Here is a 10,763-nt window from a genome sequence, read left to right on the forward strand (position 1 = left end):
ATTCATATGTAAGTACTTATCGGACAAATTTCATGTTGTAATGTACACTTTCAATAACATTGGATATTCCCTACTGAAAAGTGATGGCTGGGTTTCTGTAGTTAACTGTTTACTAAAAATGTTGCATGTTCATCTGAAACTAATAATAAAAAGCAAAAAGCAAATATTAATTAAACTTGAACACCTAAAATAAAGGCTATAGAGAGAATTAAAACAAAATAAAAATGTTGCATCCTCAAATATTCAATAAGAAATCTTATTATATTGTAGAGTGTAAATCATGTGAGAGAGAAGAGATTTTTGTCTGTTCACTTTCAGAAGTTTAATAAACGCTGAGTAGCCAGAAGACGAGCGCGCTGAACAATGTCACTGTGAAATAAAACATTCTGAGCTCTTTTTGTGCTAATAGTGCAAACATCTTCTATTTTAGAATTCGTATCAAGACTTGAAAGAATGTGTCCAACCAATTCAGGAGGAACTTGTTGAGTGAAAGGATACCAGAATAGGCAAAGAAAATTGCCAAAGAAAATTGGATGCGTTTTTGGAATGGGCCGTGCAAACATCTATTTGAATTTGTGGGATTAGAAAAATAACACCGACTGTGATGAGTTCCAAGAGCTGGGTTTGCTGCAGCCCTTCCTGAGCCTTCGCAATGCTTGTTCCAGGAAATTGGGACCCTGGTATCTTTGAATCTCAGTCCCACAAAATGGCTCCCTGAGGCAGAGTTGTTCCCGGAAAGGTGACATTGGATATAACTTATTCACATCCCAAATCATATGGATAAGGCAATGCTTAGTAGAGTTCCACTATGCACCATATCTCAATCATCTATGTCAATGGTTTTATGACACTTTAGATCACCAATACCTAGTGATCAGTACAACAAAAGAATCCGGATTGATTTAAATTCATTTAGATGTGAAGACATAGTTTACTCAACTCCTGCTCTCTCCCAAGGTAGTACAAACACATACATACATAAAATGTCTATGTGTGGGTTTTCCTCTGGTGTCTAAAAGAGATGAATATTGGTATTCATCATTGCCTATAGTTTTCTGTAAAAAAGTAGATATCATACTTTCCAATTAACCTTTATTTTCATCTTTAATTCTAAAGTAATATTTTTATAGTTTTAATTTATAACAAGTCATGATTTTTTGAAGTAAACACTAAGAGTTTTTTTGTTTTGTTTTGTTTCCAGATGCATTGGTAGCTTTTCTCTCATCTTCGTGTTGTCACTAACATCTTCTTTCTCTCTTTCTCTCTCTCTATGTATCTTATAGGTAAAAATATGTAGCTTACGATACCTGTCCAGCATTTTCTTTGTTTTTCCTCTGAAATAGAGTAAAATTATTTTTCTTCCAAACCAATATTGTCTTCCTTGTGTCTAGTCTCTCAAACTTTTGGTTAGAAAATCAGCAAACAGAATCTGATTTACACTGAGGTTTGCAAAATCTGATTAACACAAAAATTTGGGTACATCAGCACTCGTAGCCATTTCTGGCATCAGACGTGGGAGGCATGACGGCAGCAACAGTCTCCGGGCTGTAGGACTGGACACCAGCAGATCTGCTCCCGAAGGCTGGTTTGTTATTGCTGAGTCTGTCCGCCAGTTGCTTACCTTTCCAAATAATGTCAATAGACTCTAGTTTGGAGGCCTAATGCTGCCACTGGAAATGTTAGGGCCACCAATGCCCCAAACCAAAAAGTCTCACAGAGTAGACCATTATGTTTAAGGTCAACAGAAGTGAGAAATGCATACAATTAAACTTGCCGAGGCCCAGAAACATAATTCAGGGACACTCCTTGAGAACTGCTCATTAAAGCTTGTCTTTTAATTGCTTTCTTGCTACAAGAGACCAGGATGAATGAGGTTGTCACAATTTGCCAGCCATTCTTATAATGCTCCATTGTCCTAATTGCTGTGGAAAGGTGTGGGCTGAATTGAAGAACCTGCTTCCTTGTCCTGTCCCAGGATGAGCTTTAGTTTCTCTGGTGACCCAGCGTGAGCGTGAAGCCTCGTTGGCCTCCCTGTTCTCACCTTTGCATCATCATGCTCTTTCTATCTGCTTGAACCCACATTATGGAAACCGAGAGCTGGGAACTAACTGATCAGTCAGGATCACCAATGACTACATGTCCGCTGCTATAATATTCTCCTTTGGGCTGTGCCAATTTGAGGTTTGTAATAAAGTTCATTATAGGTAGGGATTGGGCGTGCACAGCACTGGCATCGCTATGTTTTATGCACATGGATTATTTTATGCAAATAGAACACTTGAGCATAGTTCTGTCTAATTCTCAAAGTCTATGCCCTAGTCCAATGGTCAGACAAGTACAGCCTACAGGTCAAATTTGGCCTGACACTTGTTTCTTTGAGAAGCTGGAGGTAAGAATACTTTTAGCATTTAAAAAAAATTATTATTGGTTGAACAAAAGGATCAAGAAAAGAAGATTTTATGACATATGAAAATTGTGACATATGAAGTGAAATGTTTGGTGTCTACGAGTAAAGCTTTGGGAACACAACCACACCCTTTCGTTTCCACATTGTGTATGATTGCTTTGTCCTCTAAACACAGGGGTGAGTAGTGGGGACAGACAGCATATGGCCCAAAAAGCCTAAAATATTTTCCAGCTGCTCCGACCCAGAGCCAGTTTGCCAGCCTCTGAATATAGATTTGGGGTCAAAGTCGGGTGAAAGGTCAGTGTTTCCCAACAGGTCGTGGCAGGGACTGCAGTGATCCCGACAGCCCATGACGCAGCGCGGTCTTCTCAGCCAGTTGTCACCATGTGGAAAGGTTGGCTCAGCGTGGCTGGATTGCCACGGTTTCAGAACAAGATAGCAAATGTAATTTTTGTGTGATTAAAAAAATTGAACACAGTAAGGGAAACGAAATGGATCTGTGGGTCAATTTAGATACGTCAGTTAACCTAAGGTGCACGTCTCTGGGAAGTGAGAGGAAATCAGAGTCCCTGGAGAAAACCTGCCACGCGCAGGAAAGCACACCAAGTCCACACAGATGGTGGCTCCGGCCAGGAATCAGAGTTGTTTTTGTTCATCCACATTATAATCAAACGATGTTGAACAAAACAATGTTGTTTGAGGACCTGCTGGATTTATATATACATTTAGTTAGCACTCAACGCAAAGCTGATGCATAAATGAGTGTTGAATAAATATAAATGGGTCTATAGTTACATCTCCTATAAGTCTTCCTACATATTCCACGTATTTATCTGTCATATACACATCATGTCTATTTATATGTTAGACGGACAACTAGATAGATAATGCAAGCTCTTCTGCTTCTATCTAGATGTTCATGGAGGGATTTCCACTTACTCCACCATCCCACAGGTAATTACGATATGCCTGCAAGGTGCCAAGCCTGTTCTGCTGACTTATCCAGTAAAAGCATCATACTGCAGGAATATACCAGAGAAGAAACTGCAGCCCGCCGCTGGGGACCTCCTGTGGCTGGGCCCAGCCCCTCGGCCCTGTCTCACTGGGTGGACTGGACCATAGTAAGTGTTCAGTAAACGTGACCCATCAGTATTAGTTACCAAAGGGGTGTGAGAGGGTCTAAATGACGCTCTGGTTCCTGACATGCATGCTTGAGTGGGTGCATTGTCACTCACGAAAATAGGGACCGTGGGGCAAGGCAGAAACACATTTGGAGAGAGAGGCTGAGTGAATATTGCTGTGACTTGTCCAGCTCGACCTATGGCGTGGGCATCCAAATTAAAGTTATCGACTAGAAATGTGTTTGCAAGCATCCGGTCAGCGTCAGACAGGTATGGGTCAGAGGCAGACGGCTGCACGTCCGTGGGTGGGGCAAGTGCTGAGGTCGTGGGGGAGCAACCAGGGGGCTCAAAGTGGAGCCTGGGCAGGAGCAGCATTGAAGGCAGCAGCAGGGAGAATCACTGGCAGCGGCCATGGGGGAGCCACAGGGCCGGGTCGCCCCGCAACGAGGAAGAAAGCAGCCACCTGACGGCAGTGGCAGGTCCGTTTCGTGTCGGACCGAGATGTGCCTGGTGACAAGAGAGGNATGCTTGTTTTCTGTTTCCTTGACTTTTGCTTGTATCTTTCATTTAATTATTGATATTATTCTAGATTGTTTAGTCGGTAGCATTAACTTTACACAGTTCTTCTTTTCTTATATAGGCATATGAAGCTATAGATTCTAAGTGCCAGTTTAGCATGTCCAAAAAGTTTTAATAATGTTACACATTCAATATATTTCAATTCAAACTATTTTGGTTTTTCCATTGTGATTTCTTCTTTGATCCATACTGTATTTAGGAGATTGTTACTTAATTTCTAAATAGTTGTGAACACCTTTGTTAGATTTAGTTGTTGATGTCTAATTTATTGTCACTCTTTTAAATGCAGAGCTGCTCCTTTCAGTTTTTGAAACGTGTAGACCCTTGCTTTATGGGCCAGAACACAATCCGTTGTGGAAAATCTCCCTTGGGTATTTAAAAAGAGTTCCCCCCCTATAGTTAAGCTGAGAGTGAGTATGAGTTAGGGCAAGTTGTTTTATTGTATTATTCAAATCTCCTTTTCCTGACTTTTTGGTTGCCTTGTTGTATCAATTAATGAGGAAAGTGTGCTAAAATCCCCAGTCAAAATAATGTGGTTTTTTTCTCTCTCTTTTTCATTCTATCACTTTTTGCGTTAAAAAATTTGAAGGTATGCTTTCAGGAAAGTAGAAATTTAACATTGTCTGTCTTTCTGTTGGCCTGATGTAGTGCCATCTGGAAATGTGTCTATTTGTCTCTAGTAAGAGTTTCATGAAATCTCCTTTGTCTATTTTTAGCAACACTGCATCAATTCATTTTGCTTAACACATGTCTTCCTCCGTTTTTCAATGTCAACATAACTGTGTTCTTATGTCTAGAATGCATTTTTTGTAAAGAACATATAGCTACATCCTGTTTCTTTTTATTCAAACTGACCATATTTTTTTTTCTTCTTTAAAATAAGATTTAGTTCATTTATATTAACATTAATCATTGGACCTAAATCTACCATCTCATTGTCTGTTCTCTAATTTTTCTACCTGTTTGTCCCTTCATTCCTCCTTTTTTTTTTTTCTCCTCTGGGACTGATCAAATATTTTTGTTCCATTTATTCTCCTCATTATCTGTTAAGTTGTACAGTCTTATATTCCTTCTTTAGATGGTGCCCTAGAAATTTCAATACACACCCCTGAGTTAGCTTTGTTTTTATAGCATCCTAAATAATATGGAAACTTTGAACAACTTAACATCATATATCCATACCCTCCTTTTTTCTACTTTCATCATATATTTTTACTTTTATATATATCAGTCACCCACAACATATTATTAATTTTGTATAAAACACTAAACACACTTTTATATTTACCCACATTTGTGCTTTCCAGGTCACTTCATTCCTTCTGCAGTACGATGCTTCCTTCCAGAATCATTTGTTCTTTCTTTTTAAATTCATTTTTATTTTTTAGTATTTATTATATATTAGGTTTGCTGGGGATGAATTCATTCCATGTTTGCCTAAAAGCATTTTATTTCACCTTTTTATCTAAATTAGCTTCATTGACGAATAATATAAACTCAATAAAATTCACCAATTTTAGGTGAAATTATAGTATAGAACTTTTCCATCACCCCCTACCCCAATTCCCTTGTGCCTTTTTTCAGCCAGTCCCCTCCTGGGTGTCTACCCTCAGTGCTTCCTTTCCATGCCCTTATTCCGTCTTCCATGGTTAATACCTGTCCAAGTAAGTCTTCCGCATTCTCCACCCACCCACATCCATTCACTTTGCTGCCCCCTTTGGAGTCTGGTTTTAGCTCATGAATGTAGAAACTCAAGACATAGACATTGAAGACGTAGAAACTGAGGAGGATTATTGCCCATGGAAGCAGAGCACAATGCTTTGGAGAAATACAGAATCCTACAAATGTGCAAATGAAAAAAAGAGGGGAAAAAGGCTTCCCGGGTAAGGGAGTATGGGGACATTTGGGATAGATGAGTTACNTGTGTGTGTGTGTGTGTGTACGCACTCACACAGATATGCACACTCGTTTCATGTTTAGTTGGTGAAGAAGTTGGAAGGGCGGGTCCCCGCACGTGATTTGCTTTCATGCTGCTGGTGAGCCCTCAGATAGGATGGGCCACCATGCACGGAGGAGGCCAAAGCAGGGTGAGCCATGAAGGATACGGTCTCTGGAGACAGTGCCCTGTCCTGCTTCTGTCAGAGCCAGCCGTGCTCCCTGGGAGAGTCCAGAACCGCTCTGGTCCACGGATCACCTATGAGTCATATGAAATGGTAGAATAAGTGGTATTCGAGGTTTCCTACAGTTTCCCGACCTTGCGTTTTACTCTCGAAAATCAGTTCCCAGGACCTATGCATTACTTGAGCACACATAATATTTTTCAAGTTGAGCATATTATAGTGGTTCAATGACAATCCCAACAGGCAACCCAGTGGAGGACAGTCTCCTGCCCCAGCACTCGTGCCTGTCCCCAGCTCCAGGGCTGGGACCAGCAGGGTTCCCGCCCTTCCTGCCCCAGGCAAGTGTGGCCCAGAACTCGTGACGTCCAGCCTGGGTGCTTGGTCTTTCTCCCTCTGCCCTGACATGTAACCTGTACACCAGACAGCTCATCTTTTGTATTTTGCTTCAAACACTTCACTGAAACTGCACAAAACCTTTAGACGAAGATAAAGAAAGGCAGCATCTTGTTCCTGTTTGCAGTCAGGCCTACCAGCATCCCGCGGCCGGAGTTTATTTTTATTTCTCTGGAACGGGATAGGAAACCGAGACATGAGCACACCCCACGCTTACTTCTCTCTGTGTGTGCACATGGTGTGTGTGTGTGTGTGTGTGTGTGTGTGTGTGTGTGTGTGTGTAACCAATGTTAACTTTGGAAACTTTTCAAACTTTTGTTTAGATATGGAGACATACAAAGCAGATGTTTCTGTATTTACTGACACGGTCCTCGTGTGTTTTCATGAGGGCTGCCCCTCAAGCATGAGTTATGTTATTTGACAGTTGGTTCTGAGATTTCATCTTGATTTTTCTGAAGCAACTCAGATCTTATTACCCTTAATATGAAGTCAAAGCCTCTAAAAATACCCAGCAGATCAGCATTTTAAAGTTTTCAGTGATCTCTGAGTGTCTCAAATTCCCCCACCCCAAGAACAATGGACAAGGTCATTGAAGAGCATGACCATTGATGGGTAATGCCTAGAGGTCCTGTCCTGGTAGCACCAGTCTGCTCATTCTTTCTTTCCTGCATGTGCCTACAGCTCCCTGTGTTGCCCCATCGCTTTCAAGCTTGAAAACACTGCCTGTATGAGCTGCAGCCCAAAGAAATCATCGCATCAGTCAGTCGTCAGTCAGTCAGTCAGTCAGTCACTGGGTGCTGTCTCAGCATTCAAAAACTTTAATTCCCTCCCACTGGCTACTGTGTGGCTGGCCTCAGTCCCCAGCCCTGCTTGGGGTTTACCCCAGGTTCTGATGAGATGTGTTCTCCACTTACCTCTGGAATTGATCCTCGTAAGTCACAGACAGTTTTGTTTTGTGCTTTTAATCAACTCTGAGGTATAATTTACAAACAACAAAATGCACACATATGATGTGTACATTTTAATGAGGGATGAAAAAATGTGTGCATCAGTGAATCCACCACCCCATTTGTGATGTGGAAAATTTTCATTACCCCAAAGGTTCCCCAGGGCCCCTTCCCAGTCCATCCTACCCTTTGCCTCTAGCCCAAAGCAACCACTGTCTGTCGCTTTCAGCCAACTTTTTCTTTGCTTGTGCATTGTATCCATGGAGTTATACTTTTCTGCCTGACGTTTTTGGCTCCCTCTCATCAATGTTGCTGTGTGTATCAGTAATGTTTTTCCTTTTAACCACTGAGTAGTAGCCCATCATATGGCTATGCCATGACATTGACTCACCTGTAGATGGATATCTGACTCGTTTCCAGCTTTTGGCAATTGCAGTCAAAGTCGTCATGAACACTTGTGTACAAGACTTCGGGTGGTTTCCCAGGAGCGGAATTGCTGGATCACATGGTTAGTCAGTGTTTAGCTTTATAAGAAACCAATTGTTTTACACAGTGGTTCCAGTTCCTGCCCCTGCCAAATACGTGGCTGCTCCAGCCTCAGTAAAACTTGACATTGTCAGTCTTTTCTAATTTTACTCACTCTAATGAACATGTTGTGGGATCTCACCATGGCTTAGAATGGTATTTTCCTAAGACTGATAATGCTGAGAATCTTTTCATCTGCATATTGTAAATTAGGTTATATATGAGTATCTTCTGATTATTGGGTTGTAAATGTTTTTGATCCATTCTGGGTAGAAGTTACTTGTCAGGTACATGTGTTGTGGAGAGCCCCCTCCTCAGGTATTTACTTGCTTTTAATTCCCCCAGTGACATCTTTAGAAGAACAGAAGCTTTAATTTTGATGATTTTCTTTTTTTTTTTACTATTTATTTATTTTATTTATTTATTTTTAAAGATTTTATTGGGGAATTGGGGGAGGGAACAGCATTGGGGAATCAGGGAAGGAGAACAGACAAGTTGCTGTCCTTTTGTTCTTCAGTCTAGCTGTGGAGGACGTCGCATCACCGGCCCATGTTGGTGTTATCATTGCACTCTTCTCCGGGTGAGGCAGTTGCTCTCCGGCCATTGGACCACCTCTCACTGTGGCTCACAGTGGCTCATAGCAGCTCACAAAAGCGCCTGCCCGCTGCCGGCCAGCCCCACTGCAGCCTACGCCGTCCTGGCGACTCACAGCAGCCCAGCTCCAGGTCGAGCTGTTGTTCAGCATCTTAGCTGTAGAGGGCGCAGTGTCACTGGCCCTCGTGTGGGATCTGAACCGGGGCCCTGCTGCTCAGAACTGGCATCCCAAGCCAGCTCTTAACCAACGCCATTCGGCTGGCCCTTTTTTTTACTTTTAAATTAACTGTTTTATTTTTAATTAGATTTAGGTTTACAGAAAGTTGAAAAGATAATCTGGAAAATTATCGTAAATCTCACAGCCAGCTTCCACGACAGTTTTCCACATCTTACATGGTACATTTGTCACAGTTAATGAGTAATATTGATGCAATATTATACACTTTATTCTGTTTTCCTGTTCCAGGACCCCATCCCCCGTACCACGTTACATTTAGTCATCATGTCTCCTTAGGCTTCCCTTAGCAGTGACCGTTTCTCAGACTCGCTCTGTTTTTTATGACTTTGACAGCTTGAGGAATACTGGTTAGGCATTTGTTGAATGTCCTTCAATTGGGAGTTCTCTGATGTTTTACTTGTGACTAGACTGGAGTTATGAGTTTGGGGGAAGAAAACCCCAGATGTAAAGTGCCATTCAAAGAAGTCCATTTTGTCATTTATTTTTCTTTTAGGTTTTATGCTTTTTGTGTCCTGAGAACTTTTGATCACATTCAGGTCAAAACATTTTATCCTACATATTTATATAGAAAATTTATATTTTTAGTATTTACATTTGAGACTATGAAGGATTTTGAAATACTTTTGTGCACGGTGTGAGCAAAGTGTCATGGTAATTTTTGTTAATTTTGTGGACACCCAGCTTTTACAGTGCCACTCCTTTAAAATAATATTCTTTCCCCATTGAATTGCCATGAGATGTTTATAAAAAAAATCATTTGACCATATGTACATTGGTATATTATTGAACTCTCTGTTATGTTTAATTAATCTATACTTATGTCAATGACACATTGTCTCAATTTCTATAAATGTATGTAAATCTTGTAAGTAAGATAACTGCTTAAACTTTGTTCTAGTTTTTTTTTTTCCAAAATTGTTTTGAGTAGGCCAGATACTTTGTATTTCTACATACATTTTAGAATCAGCCTATCAGGTTCTACAGAAATCACCTGCTGAGAGGTTTTTTGGTTTGGATTCCATTGAATCTGTATATTTATTTTAGGAGGAATGCCATGGTGTAGTCAGAGAACATACGTTGTATGATTTCAATGTTTTCAAATTTGTTGGAGACTCATTCTATGGCTCAGCATATGATCTTTCTTAATGAGTGTCCCTTTGAAAATGCTTCATTCTCTTTCATTTTGAAAGTTATGTTTGTTGGCTTTAGAATCCCACATGAACAATGTTCGCACATTAACATGCAACCCATTGTCTCCTGGCTTCAGTAGTTCCCACGAAAAGCCTACACTAAAAGTTACCATTTTTCTTCTCTACCTAGTGTGTCTTCTTATTCTGCCTGATTATAAGATTTTCTCTTCATCGCAGGCTTTCCCATACTTTATTATGAATTGCCTTGCTGTGGTGTTCTTGCTTGTGGGTCATCGCTCTTCTTGGATGGTCTTCTTTGGACTCTGCTGCATGTCCCGAGTGATCAGCATGGACTCATCACTCTGCTAGTAGAAAGGCGTATGATTCCTAGGCCTGGATCTCACCGTTCATTATTCGATCTTTGCCACATTTGTGAAGTTTCGTCTTACACATGTTATTCATGTCTTAGTAGTCAGCAAGGCTCAGGGAACCCCAGTGCAGAATTCTGTAGTATTATTTTTTGTGTGTGTGTAACTTGGAATCCCCTTTCTACTCTATGATTCAAAATATTTCTTCATTTATAAAGCTGATACAATAATAGGTATCACCTCATCTGTTTGACTTTTTTCCCCAAGGATCATAGTTCTCAGTTTTCATTGTCCAATACCCAAATAGTCATATATATATATATATATATATATATATATAT

Source organism: Hipposideros armiger, unplaced genomic scaffold, assembly GCF_001890085.2.
Source record: "Hipposideros armiger isolate ML-2016 unplaced genomic scaffold, ASM189008v1 scaffold_193, whole genome shotgun sequence".
Taxonomy (NCBI): Eukaryota; Metazoa; Chordata; class Mammalia; order Chiroptera; family Hipposideridae; genus Hipposideros; species Hipposideros armiger.